Genomic DNA, 18123 nt, shown 5'->3' on the forward strand with positions numbered 1-18123 from the left:
AAATTGTGATATATAATGCATTCGTGAATGTAGCATAATATAAAATTAAAGAGAGTGACATTAGCGTAACGAAACGTGGAAGAAAACGTTGCTATTTCTCAACTTCAAAATATCTTTGAATATGGTATTTTAAGGTTCGTTGAATTTTACTCATTCCGGAAGTTGCGGAATAACGAGTTTTACGAAAAATGCATCGTAACCACAACGTTACGAGCTTCAACTACATAAAATCACAGTGAACCTCATACCCGACTGCATACCAGCATTAGAGGGATAATCTTATAATTTAATTTTTAATAACAGTTCCTCGGGTTTTTACGAATACTGCGTATATTTCCTAAGAAAAATAAGATCCAGTTTTCCGTTTTCCGTTTTTCACGTGTTTCGTGTTCTTCCGTTCTCTCGTATCCCCGCGTCGAAAGAAGTTGCTGAAAAGAGAAGAAGTAAATAAAGGAGTGTGCATCGCCGTGACGAGCAGAGACGGAGGTTGAGATAGAATTGAAAAAATATCCATCCGAATAAGAATGAGAAGAAACTCGGCGGTGCATTCGCTCACGCAACTGTTTCGCGCCGGGCATGCCTCCCGCCCCGTTCTCGGCACGCACACACACGCTCACGCAACAAAGAGAAAAGTATCTCGCACTCTTTCCCCACCACGTGGCGAGAGAGGCCTTCCTTCTCGACCGGCGTCCCAGGGAACGAAGGAAGGGCAGGGTGAGTGGGGATGAAATATCATCCCCACTCGCGAGGTCGCTCTGTCGGTGGCGCCGCTCCGCCGCCGCGGCAAGGCGCGGAACTTCACTTTTGCGTCCGCGCGACGCGCCGCGCCTTTCACCGCGAACGCAACGGGAGGAGCGGGCTGCGCGTGTGTGCGTAGGAGCCAATGCGCCGGGGTCGCAATCCGCGCAGAGCGTTCGGGCGGGTCGTCGGGAGAGGATGGATAGGAGCGGCGGACTTTCGCGGATATCGGTTCTGTCGGTTAGGTGCCAGCCGCCGTCGCGTTCGCCGCTCCTCCTCGAGCGCCGAGCGAGCGTCGTCCTCAGGCCTCGTCGAGTTCCTCGCAACCCTGACACGATCGGAAATCCGACCACTCCTGTCATTCTTCCGACCTACTGAACAGACCCACCCGCCGTTCCGTCCTGTGATCACGATCGAGCAAAGCGTTCGCTTTATCAACCCTTCAGTGCCCGGCCTGCCAGACATGGCTGTTTCGTTTTTAAGCCTCACGGTTCATCGATTTTCATCGAGAAAATAACTACGAATATTTGACAAGCTTTTCGATGCTGTGAAGAAAGTTTTCGAACCCGAGGATCGTTAACGGGGTCATTTGTTCGGTTACTGAACATGAAAATTGAAGCTTTCTGAAATTCAGAATTTTCACGTATTTACGTATCGAGAAATGTCTTACAGTTGAGAAATATACAATTTCATCCCTTTAATTGAAGTGAAGTCAGAGTTATGAATGAAAAATGCGTCGTCGCATGCAACTGTCAACTTTTGTGCATCAAGTTTAAATGGATAGCGTTTTTCTATTTCCATAACTCGATCCACATTTTGAATATCCGAGCTGAGAAAAGTCCATTTTACGGAACTCAATTCATTCTTGCAGTGAAAGAAACTTTGGATTTGTAACGTACCCGTTGCCGGGAATTAAAGTAATGGAATACCGAAGAGTCTCGTAAATCTTCGAATATCAAACAACTGAAATTATTAACTATTAAATTCCATTTTCGATAAACGACCATTAAAAACGAAGCAGAGAGACAGAGCGGGAATGAAATAAAAACATGAAACATGCCACGATTCAAGGATAAATCCAACCGCCAACGACTTTACACACACACGAAATACGTCTGTTATAATTTATCGAAGAAATTATTCACCAAGAGCGACGTAATAACTAACACACAAAGTAAAATACACACACATACAGAAACAAGCCTGGCATAAACCACTGAAAAATAACAACTGTGAAGCGTGACTTTCTGGTGAAGAAATTTACAAGATATACAGTGTTAAATATGGGGTAAAATAATATTGGGTGAATTATACGGATCCTGATGCTCGTTCGAAGCGTCGAAAAGATAGTGCGGTTGTAACGACAGTGTAATTTCTGTTATGCGTACCGTATACATACATATGTAAAGTGGAACAATCAAACCTGAGTCACGTATGTTTTGAGGTGCGAAATTATGCCTGTACGTGAGGAGACTTTGTACATACCCATAAATTTCCAACGATTAAAATTTCACTTCGAATTATTGAAGTCACGCGGTGCTGCAGCTCAGATTCAGGTAAGCTTTTATTATTGGTGCAAGGTGACCGGAGACACTTTCATGCCACTTGCGCGTCAACTGCCTGCAGGATCACACACTTAATTTTGTCGAAAAGACAATCCAGAACCGAATGACGCGCAACTTCCGGTTTCCCTCGTCGTCCTTTTCACCCGGGACTAGATTACGCAGATGTTGTCCCATCCTTTTTTTTCGCCCACGAGAATCGCGGCAAGTACGGGACACAAAAAGCGGGATAGTTTGTCCTGGTAAGAAGATACCGTTTTCTGAAAACCTGAAAGGGGCTGAAAGGAGGTTCGGGTCAGTGAATGCTTTCGGAAATCGGTAAACACAGACTGCAAAAAGTATCCGTAGAGCCGCGGCGCGTGCCGTTGACAGGTTGCTTAAGCGTCCTTCTAGCGGCGCAAAGTGTTCTGTTGAGAAAGCAAGGTATCCGGGAAAGGTGAAGAGTCTATTATATTACCTGGAGGCTAGATCCTCGCCGAGGGTATATGGGATAAATAGAAGAAGAAGAAGGGCCTTCTTTGCCTCGAGCACCGGTTGTCGTCAGCGCTGCTGGTGCCGCATTGTGTTCCATTCCGAGCGGGGACCGGAGTCTGGGACTGCGAGCCGATTTTTAAGACCCTTTGAAAGTCGCCCAGACGAGACTGCGGTCTCTGCAACCATTCCTGACTGACGTAGTAATAGGATCGAATCCCTTCCGCGTCACGCGGTTCCCCGATGAACAACAGCCGTGGAACAAAGGCTGCGGTTTTCAAATACCATTGACAGAAACCCCCCGCGGTGAGGAAATTTGAATTTATCGCTAAGACGCAAGAAGTTGGTATGTGGTACGAAAAGATTGGGGGGCTCGGTTCATTCGAGATAGGCATGAATTCGGCGGTTGCAGGAAATCGCATTGTAAATCAAAGGAACTCGACTGTCAGTTTTGAGATTACGGGGAGTCAATTTCGGTAACTTGAAATTATTTTGTAGCGTTGAAGAAATCGCCCGGCAGGCGTTGGAAATCATGGAAATCGCTGTAAGCCTTGGGGTAAATGCGAAATGGTTTCGATTGATCATTAATATTGATGCAAAGTGGTTTCTATTGGATTCTATCTTATCACGTGCTTTCGATTTCATGATTACCAAGTGATTTTGATTGATTTCCAATGATTTCCCATCCTTATTACTGTAATTCCATCTACTTCGGAAATCAGTGGAAACTGTCGAGAACACTAGGCAATCGATGAAAATTCTATTGGGAATCACGAGGTAGAAATCAATTGAAAAATCAGTCAAAATCAATCTTACTAAATCAAAATATCATCCGTTAGATTTTTAAGTGTGTGGGATCCATCGACAAAAATTGATCTTGTTAATTTCCGTTTTCAATTGCGTACAGTGCGCAAGATATGCTCCGATGTTGGAATCCGGTCAACTAGCTTCAAATCGTTCATTGGCTTGAAGACAGAAAATCAGTTGGAATTTAGTTGAATTCGAGTCATTCTTCACCATTGAAAATAACTTGAAAATCAATGAGTAGTCTAACGAGTTAGGATGTTTAGGAATCACTTGAAAATATCAGTCGATGTATAAAACTTATCTTTTAACATTAGAAATCACTTAGAAATCGTTAGTGATTTTCAATTTTCGACCGCTCCTTGAAAAAACCGCCGATCACCAATTCTTCGTTTTCTTCGAAATGACTATTTCGTTCACATGGAGGCATGTGCCAGTCTCCAGTTCTACGTTCGGATTCAAGCCCACTCTGTCTCTCTGCGTCGGACGCGCGTCGCGTCGGATTGCGTCTCGTTTGCCGTCGGGGCGCGGCGGTTCCTCGAGTCCCGGGCAGAACGATCAGAGAGCCTCTTCCCTGAAGAGTCAGTGTCCCGTTGCTTTCCGAGTTAGAACCGGTTCCCCGCCCTCATATTCCTCCGAGATCCTGCCGCCCGTGGCGTTCTTAGAGTAGAGACTAAATTCCCGTCCCCAGACACACTCGTCTGATCTCTGTATGTTGGGAGAAAAAAATCACACCCGTACATCCTACAGAAGCGAAGCATCGATTACACGTGGATCTAGCTGAAATTTCGGTAGACCAAGTTTCGTCGTAAACGCTGGTAATAAGATTCTGAAGAGTATGAAGCTTGGTAAGCTTGTACAGTAATGTTCCTTTAAGCTTGGTAAGCTTGTACAGTAATGTTCCTTTAAGCTTGGTAAGCTTGTACAGTAATGTTCCTTAATGAGTTCCCAGTTGCGCATTATTTTTTTGGAATCAAAGCTGGACCGAGTTTCCTTTCGAAAAAAGTTATCAGAACACTAGGAATAAGCAAAGTATTTGAGCTGTCAATCAAGCTTCGCCTTCGAAACTTCAGATACCTATAATAGGGTTGAGGAACCATCTTTGACCACACTTGAAAAATGTCTTAGATGTTTCTAGTGCCATAACTCGGACCATTTATCAAATCAATTACAGTGGCATAAGCGACGGAAATTATTGGACGGAACTTTTACGACACTTGATTGTTCAAACGTCAATGCTTACAATTAACAAGACTGATCTATAAACACTTCTGTGCCATTTGTAGTCGATTCTCTTTGAACGTTGTTGGTACGATTAGAAATAGGCCAATCGATCAAGATGCTGAAGTGCATCAACTTTATACTGGACTAGATATGTGGGACCAAGGGCGCAGGTGTTGCTTCAGTTGGAGACCGACTCGTAGATGTTGCGATAACATCGAACGGTTCTTTGCTGGACGCTGCGATTGTGCAGGCAGGCGGTTTTTTGCCACCCTGATGAACGGAGACTCCGTAGCAAGCAAGCAAGCAAGCAGGCAGGCAGCCTGGCAGGCAGAGAGTGCCATTACGAAGCGGTTGGCATTGCTATTATATCGTCACGGAATTTGAGCCGTGGACCTTTCAGCCGCTCGTCAAATTATCTCCTCGGGTACAATGCGCCTGCAGATTGATATCTTTAGTTACCGAAGGCCCCGAAGTTTCATTTAATACTACCTACATGCCCTTCAGACAGCTTGCGGAGTTGCCAAGAGCGCGCCCGCATCGCATCGCCGCGTGGTTTTCTTCATTGGCTTAATAGACTCGGTGCTTGTTTCTGTGGGGTTGTCACGGGACGTGGACCAGGGAAGGAAGCTTGTTCCCCGTCCGCAAGGGTCGCAAACCTTGTGCCTCGTTAATCTTTTCTCTTCTATAAATGATGTCTTGTGACCCATTTTTTGCCGTTCAAGAATGGCAAAGGACGTTTTTTGGACATGAAGATATTTCTTCGAGGTCACTAAACAGGTCATTAGACATCTTCAAACGTCTTTATGATGGCTTACAGTTTTTTACTGTATGGGTTCTACACTGTTCTGAAAAACAACAAAAATCTAAATGAGTCGAAAGAAAACTGTTTAAGAATGTCCAGGAGTGTGTTTTTGCGCTAATGTTAGTGAATACCAATAAACCAACATCCCAACATACTGTGTGATTTTAAAGAATCTAACCAAATTTCACGAATTCAAGTTGAAAAATACAAACAAATTAAGAAAAAGATTCATAATCGTAACGTTTGAAATGCTACGCCAGTGTTTTCGATCCGTTTCTCGTGTGTCCAACCTTATTTTGTGAATACTGATGTAGTGTCACACGGTTATGTAAGATTTCATAAGCATATGAGTGAAAAAAATGAGCCTAAGGACATTGGAATCGGATCAAATGGATCAGTTTTGGCATTGAAAGTGTTGAATTTATATAAAACCTTTTCTTAAACGTTTTCTCTCTGTACACGAGTTTTCATTCAAACGGCACTGCCCATTGATCCTTAAACCAGCGCAATGTCAAATCGCGTAACTACATAATCTCCAGAAAGGACTCAGCGTGGCACCGCGAAGCGTCTTGCGCAGTTTCTCTTTAAGGTTCTCCAAACAAAAACGGTTTACCTTCACTTTGCTCCGACTTGAGTACGGGGCAAAAATAAAAAGGGAAAAGAAAAAAACGACCCGGCGCAAGGACGTATACAAAGATGTGCTACGTTTGAATATTGGATCGATCTTGTGCGGCAGTATTGCGGCAGCCACGAGCTGTTTGGGAATATTTGCAACTTTATTGCGGTAAATCGTGCAGATCGACCCGAGCTGACCAAAGTTCACTGCGCGCATGCATGTTTCAAGAGGGGATAATCGCGCACGTATACTAAAATTCTATCCCCCTCTATCTCTGAAACAAACTTGTGCGTACGGTTTTTTGCCGATAAATTTTACATCGCCGTTTAATGGCACAAGTTATGATCAATACGTATACGCTGCGGACAGCGCGCGAATGTGAAATGTCACACATACACAAGGCATAGAGGAAAATGATTGATCGATTGATAATGGTACCTACAACTGAAACATGCGCGCTCAGGCCAATTTCTTTCATTCGCTCATGTTGTGAACCAGAGCCGAACTCGTGATTGCACGCAAAGATAAGCTAACGTATCCAATGCGCGTGCTTATAACGAAAATTTCTCATTACCATTATCACTAATTTTAAGTTTGCTTTGGGGAAAAAGAATTTGATTTCTGATATCCGTACCGTTAAACTGATATACAAGTCCCGCAGGCAATTATAATTGTACCAACCGTTTTCAACCTTTCGCCTTTTTTATTCTATACATAGTCTCTTACCTTTTTCATTCGCCTCGCTGTTAAGCAATACTTTTACTTCATCCGCTCACGAAAGCATGACTTTTCTGCACGATCCAACTTCTGTCGCAGTACACAGTGTAAATAAACCGACGCACACGCTGTTACGTTTCAATGTACTTATGCATGTGTCCCAACGCTGGCGGAAGTTGCTTTTCCCCAACGTCGCGTGATTACCGTAGTGTCGTAACTTACAGGGGAATCTTACTCTTCCCTTTTCCCAATCTAACCACGTTAAGCCCTAAATATTTACCCTCATAAAGCCGAGCGTGCAAAATCACGTGAGGTGAAAACAAAAAAAAAAATTTCGCCTCAGTAGCGGGAAATGAAACGAAAGTCAGGAGTATAGGCTCGAAGAATTCACTATCACTGTTCGATACTGCCTGAATAACGTCATATTTGACTGCCTTGTGATTTCCATTCAAGGATGTGAGAAGAATTTCCCCGCGTATATATAACTGATGATTCTATAATCCAACGGTAATAAATTTACACTCGCTACGGTTACCCAAATTCGAAATATTCTCACGATCGCAAGGAGATCCGTGATCTATGCATACAACCTGCATTGCTTCGCCTCGAATCTATATTAATGGGAAGGGTTATATCCGGCTATGCAGATAGGTGACGCATTATTTTCGATACCCGCGCAACCTCCGAAGACCCGGAACGCTTCCAGGCAGGTACCTGCAGGATACACACCGCTGATGCAAGACGAACAACCAGCTTTAAAAATGGTCCTGCACGTCCCATTATGCTGTATTATACACTGGCACAAAGAACAGGCCAATCCATTAACCCTATCCCCTTCAAAAAGCCCGCGTGTTCTTGTAACGTTCAACACACTTTGGCCTGTGCATCGTGTTTGGAACTTTGGTACAACAGAGAAAAGAGAGAGGTTTGCTTATTCAACCAACGTCTTGAAACCACAGTTCCGATCTTCTGTTTTCACTGGTGTAACGACAAAAATTCTTCAAACGAATATTATTTACAGACAGGTAATATTTAGCAACCATTCGATATGTCATCAAAGGTGTTGCAAAGTTTAGAAAATCGAATTCTCTGTTTTACTATTCATTAGTCCAATGAAGAATACACTAGGAAACACGTCGTATCGAAGATCTTCTGAGAACCTCAAACCATTCTCCAAATCACAGGAGGTTTTATTCCTCTTCCGGTACTTTGAACTCCTTCTGTTCAAAACTATGTTATGTATCGTATGAGATGACAATAGAAGAAACCGGGAACAAGAGAGTCAAAGTACCGTTCAATTGAAGAAAGCGGTGTTTTTTTTTTTTTTTTTTTTTTACACCAATTCGATATCGTACACATTCACTTCGTACATTTTTGTATCTTTCCTGAACTCAGTTTCATATTCCTGTAGCGATTGCCATACCACGTCTTTGATAAACGTCATGAACTTTCAACAAGCTAGGGAAGTTTTGAACGAAGCAAATTTCTAAAGGTGTGTAGTGTGTACGAAATTCACCGTATGTGGAGGCAAACTTCGTTATACCCTGAGAAAAATGCGTTGTACGAGAATAAAAATTTCGAAATAGTTGACCTAAAAAACTAACTTCGATTATGTACCCAGGGCCACATGTTTCTCAGTAATGGTACAAAGAAACGAAAACAGCCTAGACACATGGAAATTTTTCTCGACGATATCGTGAGGCAATGTAGCCGTAATATCGGGACACCCTGTATGGGTAATGATACGTATTATACCTGTAACCCCGGGTAGGCAGGCATGGGGCGCAGGGAGTCAGGTCGGGTCCGCGTAATATATCAGTCTCGAGCTAGGAGCGCAAGGGTTGTCTCTTGGACAGCCGGCGTCTAATGCTATGGAAATTCTATGCTAAGCGCATGTGAATCTTTGATCACATGCCCAGAGATGGTCCCATGGGCGCCCTAAGGTCCATCTACCTGCGCGTCTTCCTCGTACCTGAAACGAACGGACCCGCCTCGTCTGTGTGGGCAAAAGTCGGTATGGAGCCACCCAAGCGTGTGTGGTTATTTATCGCCGAGCGTTGGTCCACTCCCAGCATCCAAGAATCCTAGCCCTCCTTTATTTCTACACATATTTTTTCTCTTCCCCCTTCGTTTTTTTTTTTTCTTATTCCGATTCAATTCAATCTCACTGACCTGAGCCACTGACTGCTGGACGGAATGATTGCGACTAAACTGACTAACGGCGAGCAACTTGAATTCTGATGAACTGAACTGCAGCGTGGAATAGATACATTCGAACGAAGCACATTGTGGGGGAATTGATGGGACTGAACTACATTTAACCGAACAAACGGCAAGCTGAAATGATTTACTTGTAGGAATTGTAACTATGGTACCCCAACTGTGATAAACATTTTCAAGACTATCGCAGCGAAGTCAAGCTGAACTAAAGCGGATTTCAGTTTTCTTGGATCCAACGTCAACTGAATTGAAACTGATTCGCAAAAGTCTACATTGAGTACAGTTGAAGAGAGAGAAACGAATTGAATTGAACAAAGTCAAAAATCCAATCATAACTTAATGAAATAGGAATAGATCGAACAAATAAATGACACAAAACTAGAGAGAGTTCAACTTGAGTCAAACTTGGTCACATATCATCGAAAGATTGGATTCAGTTGTTAGTGAACTCATTTCAAGACTGAATCATTTTCCTTCCTCTTGGGGTTGCATTCAACTTTTCGAGACGTTCTTTTGTATTAATGTTCCGTATCTTCAGAACTAGTAATCAAAGGAATGACGAAGAAGTTGGGCTTAAATCCAATGAAATTGACTGAAATTAACCTAAACTGAAACCAGGATCACGAGAATCACGTGTTCGAGAATAAATTCCGTGTAGTATATACAATCAATATCATGAAAAACGCACGACTGCACATCAACTATATCCAAGTTCAAAGTCTGACAGTAAAAGTTTCAAAAGTGATTCTAAGATCTTCTTCTGACAATACAGTACAGCACACTCTGTGATGCTTGTGTGAGTGAGAGTTCGTGGTGTACAGGTGGGATTTTCTGACCTGTCTGCGTTTGATCCCTGCCGTCAAAATACTGGAACCCATTCTAAGTTAGAGTTTCTCACTCATCTTCCACGCTGTAGGGTCGCGAAAAAAGCATATGTGAAAGGCGCCGGCCAACCCCTTTCGCATAAACGGGGTATAAATATTATGCGAAGGTTATGCGGAAGGTTTTAGTAGGGTGCAGAAATATCGTCATACCCATCCGTCCACCGCCGTCCCTGCGTTACGTGTACCAAACGCGATAATTTATGAGGATTTTATGAAAATCTAATGCTTGAGCAGCCGAGGGTCCCGTTTCGAAACCGTCGCCAACCCCTTATAGCCGGGGAATAAATAAACAAATATATGAAAAGCTCCCGGCAAGAAAAGGAAGCTTGTCATCCCGGTTCTCCTTCTCTCGCGCGTCAAGAAGACATCTTGCTTCGATCATTATTGGTATAAAGATATCGGTGGATCCTACAACGAGAGGAATGTCTAGTTGTGGTTACTGTACGGTATTCAACTATTTTGCCTTTTAGCCATGATCGAAGAATATAGTTCCGAGTATAACATGAAAATCGGTTTTATAACTGCAAGTGAGAAATATGTCAGTCAGCTAAACAAACAGATTCAATATTGCAATAACCAAAAAATTTAGTATTGACAACTGTAATCGTAAAATGTAAAATTGACGTGTCAACCATTTTACTACAATTTTCTAGTAACTGTAACAATTGAAAATTTTCTCAGTGTATGCTTAGAATCAATGATTGTTTCTAGTTGTTTAATTCTAAGATTTTCGTGAGCTACAAATCCACAAGAAAAAGATTCACGTTACAAATAAGCACTTAAAATTAAATATCAGAGTATACGTATTGTACACTTTCATCTTAAATTTTGGAAAATATGTGATGATTGAAAGCAATTTGGAATATCAGTGAAAGAATAAGAAGAAGGTGGGATTCTATTGTGAATATGTAATACAATGTTTTCATCAGTTTTCCGAACTGGGTTCAAATACCACACAAGCATATTGTGAAACGATTTCATTACTCTAGAGGGAAAAAAGACTATGAAATGCGATTTACTTTTTTTGTTGGACTAACTATTCTGCACAAATTCACTGAAACAGACGTCTTTTTTGGGAAATCATCAGTTAGATACGACCATTTGTTCATCAATATCAGTGCAATTGTGAAAAATTAAATATTTGATGATACCAACATGATGAAAAAAAAAAAAAATCTTATAGTAGGATTGGACAGAATACAGTTTTATGAATAAAATAAGTATTCGCAGAATGAATTTGACAGATTATACTGAATTCTTATGCGTTTTAAAATGACTTGAAACGAAACATCGATATCTAAGGCCTTTTTTATAATTACAGTATTCTTCCTCTTGGATCTTCCAAAAACTTGTCGTGTTTTCCAATCGTGAACACATAAATTTGGTGAATTCCATATATGTGATCATTTCGTAAAAATCAAATTTTGACGAAAAAGTATTAATTTTTGACTCATCAAGCTTCTTAATTCGAAAAGTTACAAGTTGACTCCTGGTAATCGGTGCCAGGTAGAAACACAGATGAAAGTGTAATCGTGTGCGAGAATTTAGGGCGCGATCCGTTGGGAGACGAGGATCAGGGTAGAGGAAGAGAAGAAAAAAAACAAAAAAAAAAAAAAATCGGGAGAAGAGCTGAGTAAAAAATCTTGAGATCCGTTAATTATAAAATTTTTAAACCTTGCTGCGCGGATAATACTCATCATCTTGGCGTACAGTCTGCCCGCTTACTTTGAAACCTTTCTTCGCTCTTCTCCTTCTTTTTCACCTCTGCGTTTCTCTTCTCGTTTTTTGTGCCTCGAGAAAAGAAGAAAGGGTAAAAGGGGTGAGAGGGGGAGGGGGGGGGGGGGCCAACAGAGGGGAGCACCAGAATTTAACGCGCCGGACTTCAGGTAACAGAAACTCCCATTATAAGCACATCATCGGGCTCGTGTAACAGGCACATGAGTATGTTGCCCTCGAACCAAGAAAATAAAAATATTAAATGTAATTTTTCGGGCCTCGCGTCGAGTAAATTTCAGGCCTATGCGCGTGACTTTCAAGATTAATGAGCTTCCAGATCTATCTTGGCAGGAGAATTTCAGCCACTTTTACGCCACGTTGTCCAAGAAACTTCAATGAATTCGTCAATATTTTTTTTCTTCAATTTTTGCAGTTCAAAATGTAAGAACAGTTGAAAGTTCTCTTGTAACCTTTCGAATAGATGCTAGGAATTATTTATGAATTTTTTTTAAAAATGTTTGCTTCTTCATCCCAATAAGTATTTTTCGTCAACAATACGCGACATGAAATGTTTGGTGTTGAAATGAATTGACGTGGTAAAGTGAAAAATTTTTGCTTCGATCGTACCAACTTCAAAATATCAGTTTTGATACGTGTTGCACTAGAATGAAACATCAAGACTTTGCCGCCAAAAGTATTCTTCCTCCACCTTTTCCGCAGATGCAATTGGTAAATTTTGCAAACTGTGAAAGAGGATTTTATTCTTCTGTCTCACGAGACGAAACTAGAATGAAAATGAGACGTGGCTGCGATAGAAAAAAATTTAAAAAAAATAAAAATTGCTGAACGATGGTAATAAAACTGCAAGAAACGTGAGAAGCCACCCTGTTATGCTCTCCAATTAAAGTATCATAACTCTCAGTTTCTAATTCTCCGGGGCATTTAATCCTCAAAATGTGAGACGCTCTGCAATTATATCTCGCCTGACTGAAATTGGATGTGAAAACAATGAAAAAAATTTTTCTAAAAACACGAAGGAACTTAAAGTGCGCGCTGTTTATTGTTCACAATTTATCACCTTCCCTTGCGGCTGATAAAAAGTAAATAAATAACAAAAACGTGGTGGTGCACCTTGCATGATCGCCAACGGAATTAGGGCCGAGGGACTCGCTAATTGAAATACGAGGAACTGAAAATAGGACTGCGGATAACTTCCAGATGTTTGTCGTCTATGTGTACAAGTGTAAAGCTGGAACTCAAGCTTCCGTTTCAGTTCAAATTAACGTTACCGGCTCTATTTTCCACGCTCATTTCTCACAATACCGAGTTTCCAGCGTGGCAGTCTCTCTTTCACCTTTTCTCTATAGTAGTCAGTCTATCACAGTACTGGAACAAGATCGAGAGCCACGAGAGACGAGGAGATGTTCCTCGTGTTTACTACGGGATGACATCATCCGACTTATGTTGGTGTGCTCGGTACGACGCCAGATGTCTGAGTTGTAACACCGTTGACAAACAAGCTGTGCTGCAGCTGATATTAGGAAAGAGTCTCTGAGAGACAAGCACAGTTCTCCCGCATGATAAGTGGTTCACCTCGATTGAAAATAAAACGATATACCAACCTCGGTAACAACAACTGCGACTCACTTCTGCTTCGACGCAAAAGTGCAGTGGGACTGCGTGTATCATTGATTCGTCATCTCGTTCGAAAGCTTTTAAGTTTGTGAAATTTACCGACTAACCAACCGTGTCTTGTATTATTTCTTGTTTCAGTTCCGCATCCGAAGTTCTCAATCTGTTCCGCCGGAGAAAAAACTTGTGAGTACGAAACGGAGTCTTGGTATGTAGGTACAATTTACACGCGAGAATTGTGATCGAAGAATCGAAATTGACAAAAAAAAAATAAAAAATTGCTACTACTGCATGGGAGTGTTAGAATAAGTTTTCGAAGAAGAACATTGACTCTTGGATAGGCAGCGAAGCTAGCAGAGTAAAACAAGGGCTACTGTGCTTCACGGATGCTTGGAACATGTGCTGGCGAGAATTACTGTCCACATGCTAACTCCACTAACCTCTAGAGTCTCTAGACCAACGCGTGTGTGCGTGGAAATTCATTCGAAACACATGGCGATGTGAAGGAGACACCTAGACGGTTTAGGTAGAGCTCATGTGTAATATCCACATTGGTACAGAGCGCAGCATTGTGGGAGAGAGAGTTTCTCAGCCGAAGGGAAGAAGAAGCGAAAGGATCGATGAGAATGTTTCGCATCTATGTAAAAATTTACCGGCGTCTTCATTTCGGAAATAAAATACCGGGTAGTGGTAACCCGACACTAAATCTTGGTCCATACAAGTCCACAACGCATCTTTCTATCCGTGATTTCTAAGGAAATGTTAATTTTGCCAGCACTTTGTACAAAGGGTTACGTTGAGATTACGAGACATTCGTAAAAAATTTATCATTCTGCAACTTTCGAATGAACGCTTGAAGGTATAAAATTAGTATATTTTGCACTGTTATGATTTACCGAATATTATAAGAATCTTGAGTTGCGAAGTAAGTATTTTTGTGGACTCGAACGTCATTAAAGATACTGAATACATCGAGCAGCATTTATTCTTCAAGTAGTGAAGATTTTATATAATTTTGAGGAATACTATAATAATTGATCCGGTTTTATTCACAGTTAATAATATTCAATCCACGATACAATACACGATATTCTAGGCATTGATGAAGACGTGGATCGACTGCAAAGCTTAATTCATTTATTCCCGTTTTTGTAGAATCCACTTCGAGAACCGAAAGACATTGTGTAAAGCAACGAATTTTTCCGTTGTAAATGCATGTGTGTAATTTACCGAGACTACGAGAAGAAAAAACATGAAGACTACCACGGAATGCAGAATTGTTTTCGTTAGGATTAATCAAGGAACGGCCGTTACTACATTATAAATTTTCGAGATAAGTGAACGACCAAGCGTGGGTATAATGGGTCGCTGGACTCGGCGGGTGGTTTGTTCAACTGCCGTCGTTGTTATTTTTTCATTCTCCTTTTTTTCCGTTTTTTCCAACTTTAACCGTTCGGTATGGCCGAAACAAAATGGCCGCGCCGTTATTAATTGAGTTCGTCAAGCTCATTGAGCAATTGTCATTAATTAGAAGTTAGTCACGAGTCTCCAAGTGTGTCCCACACGTTATACTTACATTAAAACCATCTAATTACTCCTCCAGCCTTACCGCATCCCGAGATAATCATAGAGGGAAAAAATTCTTCCCTTCGCGTACATGATCTCGTTGAAAAATTCCGATGAGCCCGAATTTTAGATGGCGCTACGTTGGAACACCGCGTTACAGAGTTCGAACAATTACACAGCTCTACAAAATAAATACTTTTTTTTGTTGCTCTGATTTTTTCTGTGAATCCTGGTGTTTGAGAACGTAAAACTTACGAATATAATTATGATTATATTAGATTGGCTCTGGTTTTTATGTTATTGTAGTATTGTATTCGAGATGACTCAATGTTTAAAGGCGAATTTCTCTTGAACGGTTAAAGTTCTATATCAGTAGTTTTTTATAGAGCGTGAAATTTCCTATAAGAATCTGTTAATACAGATAGTTTATTAGATGTACGTTTAGATGGTTTATATGTCAGACGTTTATGAGATATATTTTTTCCTAAATTTTTTTACCTGTTATTTAAATGGAAAATGGAAAAAAATCAATATTAAAAGCTCGTATTTGACTGAGATATTCTATATAAGATGCTCTACCGAAAGTTTGATGCGTGTTTGAGAGAAATTTTTTAATTTCGAAGAAACTTGTTATGCCCTCTTTTTCATGGCGAGAACAACAAAGTATTATATTTCTTATATTTTTTATACTTCTGCCCGAATAAAGTAAGCATAATTAAGGTTATTGATGGTATTTTTTTGATAAACTTTAGATATTAAAAAAAAGAAATCGAATTTTTCACCTAAACATTGCTTTTCTGAGTCATATATGAAAATGTCGATAAAATAAATAACTAGAGCCAATTTCGAAAAACTACGCTTACTCCTAAGGTCGTTGACATCGAATCTTTCTAAAACGACTCAAATATCAAGAGCAACAAAACCACTGTTGGCCAGTGTTATGGGTGAGTGTATATTGACGAAAAACAAGCAACGAGTACGTGCGGTAAAGGGATTTTATTGAGGCAACTGACATTTATTCCAACGAAACGAATATGGCAATGCGAGGGCTTGCTTTTTTTCGTTTTTTAGCAAAATGCCAGTTGATTTAAGAAAACAGAGAGTAGATGGACGAACAATTCGTGTTGGCGAGTGAAAGCAACCTGATTTCGGACCATGTATTTATTTGCGGTAGATTTAACGAACCTTGTATATGAGTGTATGAAATCGATCACGTCACATTCGAAGATAACGCGATAATTTTACATTTCAACCCCGTACCTAACCTTACCCTAACCCAACCTTATAAAGCGTGAGCCAGGTTGAGCGTTCGAAACGCGTTGCAAAACATTCTTGGGACTGCGGAATAACCGAAAACATGCGATAAATTTGCATATTCGATGAATAAATACAGATAAATCGGTATAAATTAATGTAATGGTATGAATATCCGATTGGTATAATTTATACGGAATTGGATAGCGTTGCGAGTACGTGGCTAAGAGTTGAAACTCTTTCGATCGTTAGAAACGGAAATAGAATGATATAGTTGAATAGGATGGTTAGAAAAAAATCTATTTTATCAGAATCATTCGCTTTCTCACTTAAGAAACGACGATTAATCGGTTCCATCTGGCTATAAGTAGATTTTTATATCCTTTCTGGTATTTTGTTGTTCAAGTTCTTTTTTCTCATTATCGTTGTCCTTTCAATTTCTCTCCAAACGCTGAAGAAATATCCGTGAGATGTTTCAACGGTTCATGCGCTTTTCAACACTCATACCAACCTGAACATTTCACATGTTTTTCGTTCACGAATGGTATTCGTATGCAGGCTGGGCTGCGGTTAGAAAAAAGTGTCAGCAATCAACGCCGAGATGAAAGTTTATTATACGTAAGAAAAGAGTGGATACCCTCATCGCTGTGCTCATTATCGCGGTCGTATGTCTCGTTCTAGTATCTAAACTCGGCACTGATACGCCTTGTTGTGCGTTTATTGCGACCCTCTTCCATCTCTACATGGTATTTATACGTATGCGATATAAATGAAGAAGATAGAATTAGAGAGAAAGAGAATAGAAACTATTTGGTTAGTCGAGAGGATATTTATTGATCGTTGGATTTACACAGACTGTACAGTGAGTGGGAATAATTTTAAAATAATAATAAAAAATGAGTTTCTGGTGACGAAACATATCAAAGACGTCTTATCTTGTGTCGAACGATGATTGTATGTTATGTTTTGTATGGAATTTGGTGAAGTGTGAAATGTTAGAGGAGCTCGATTCGTGTTTAAATATAACGCGACATATGTATCATACAAATTAATGTTGGACAAATCAAACCTTTCGCTCCTATGAAACGATTTTTTCTTCTTATTTTCAACAAAATAGCAACGGTCTTAGTGGATATCCGATTTTTTGTTAAAAATTGAAGATTTCTTTATATTTAATTCACAAAAAATTGTCTAACGATAATTATAAAATAGGCAGGATCGTGGCGAAGAGGATAAACTGTCGGATAATACTGTCACTCGAGGTTGACGTTACGTTGTCAATAACATTGCTTACTATTAATTGATTCTGATAAAAAAATGTATGTTAACGAAGTTGAATCTACTCACGTTCGAATAAAATGAGCCTCGATCATCTTGACATAATCGGTTATACGGTATTTAAAAGTTTATTTGCAAGTAGTTAAAAACTGGGCATTAATTATGAATATTATATATTTCTCTTGGTGGAATCAAAGTACTTTATCCCCGTTGGTTTTCGGCACCGACGCTACTGTGTATGCAACCCTTTAACCCTCCGAGTCGGATCTTTAACCCAGGAGGAAGGGAGGTATGGAAATATATGGTAATTCCGGGTGGCGGATGGTAACCGGGTGTAAACGGCCGGCCGAAACTCCCCGCATCCATCGGCGAGGTCTCTTGTATATGTAGCTATAACAGAGGAAACGCCGACTGGATATGTCCAACTTGTACGAAATTAGTTAGACGGAAATTTGCAGACCCCGAAAGCTGAGTGCGACGCTTTAGTCACGTTTGCCGCGAATTTAACACCCGATACAAACTCACCTGCAAACCGCACAACCAAAATTTACCCGCCCCGTTCGGCGTTCCGACAAATTGGGTCTCGCAGCTGCACTTCAGATTTGCATTACTCCTGACGGACATTCTTCCAAAATGTTA

General features: G+C 40.7%; 1 protein-coding gene and 1 long non-coding RNA gene across 2 annotated transcripts in view; one reads left to right on the top strand and one right to left on the bottom strand.

Moving 5' to 3' along the window:
- The window catches only part of LOC107220243 (UPF0489 protein C5orf22 homolog), an 802831-nt gene that overhangs the window by 251282 nt on the left and 533426 nt on the right, over positions 1-18123 (bottom strand). The window lies entirely within an intron of this gene.
- On the top strand, positions 939-13700 carry LOC124294749. The gene is made up of 2 exons (XR_006904682.1): positions 939-2294; positions 13528-13700. It is a non-coding gene; the product is annotated as an uncharacterized LOC124294749 (long non-coding RNA).

Source organism: Neodiprion lecontei, chromosome 5 (assembly GCF_021901455.1).
Source record: "Neodiprion lecontei isolate iyNeoLeco1 chromosome 5, iyNeoLeco1.1, whole genome shotgun sequence".
In the NCBI taxonomy this organism is placed as follows: Eukaryota; Metazoa; Arthropoda; class Insecta; order Hymenoptera; family Diprionidae; genus Neodiprion; species Neodiprion lecontei.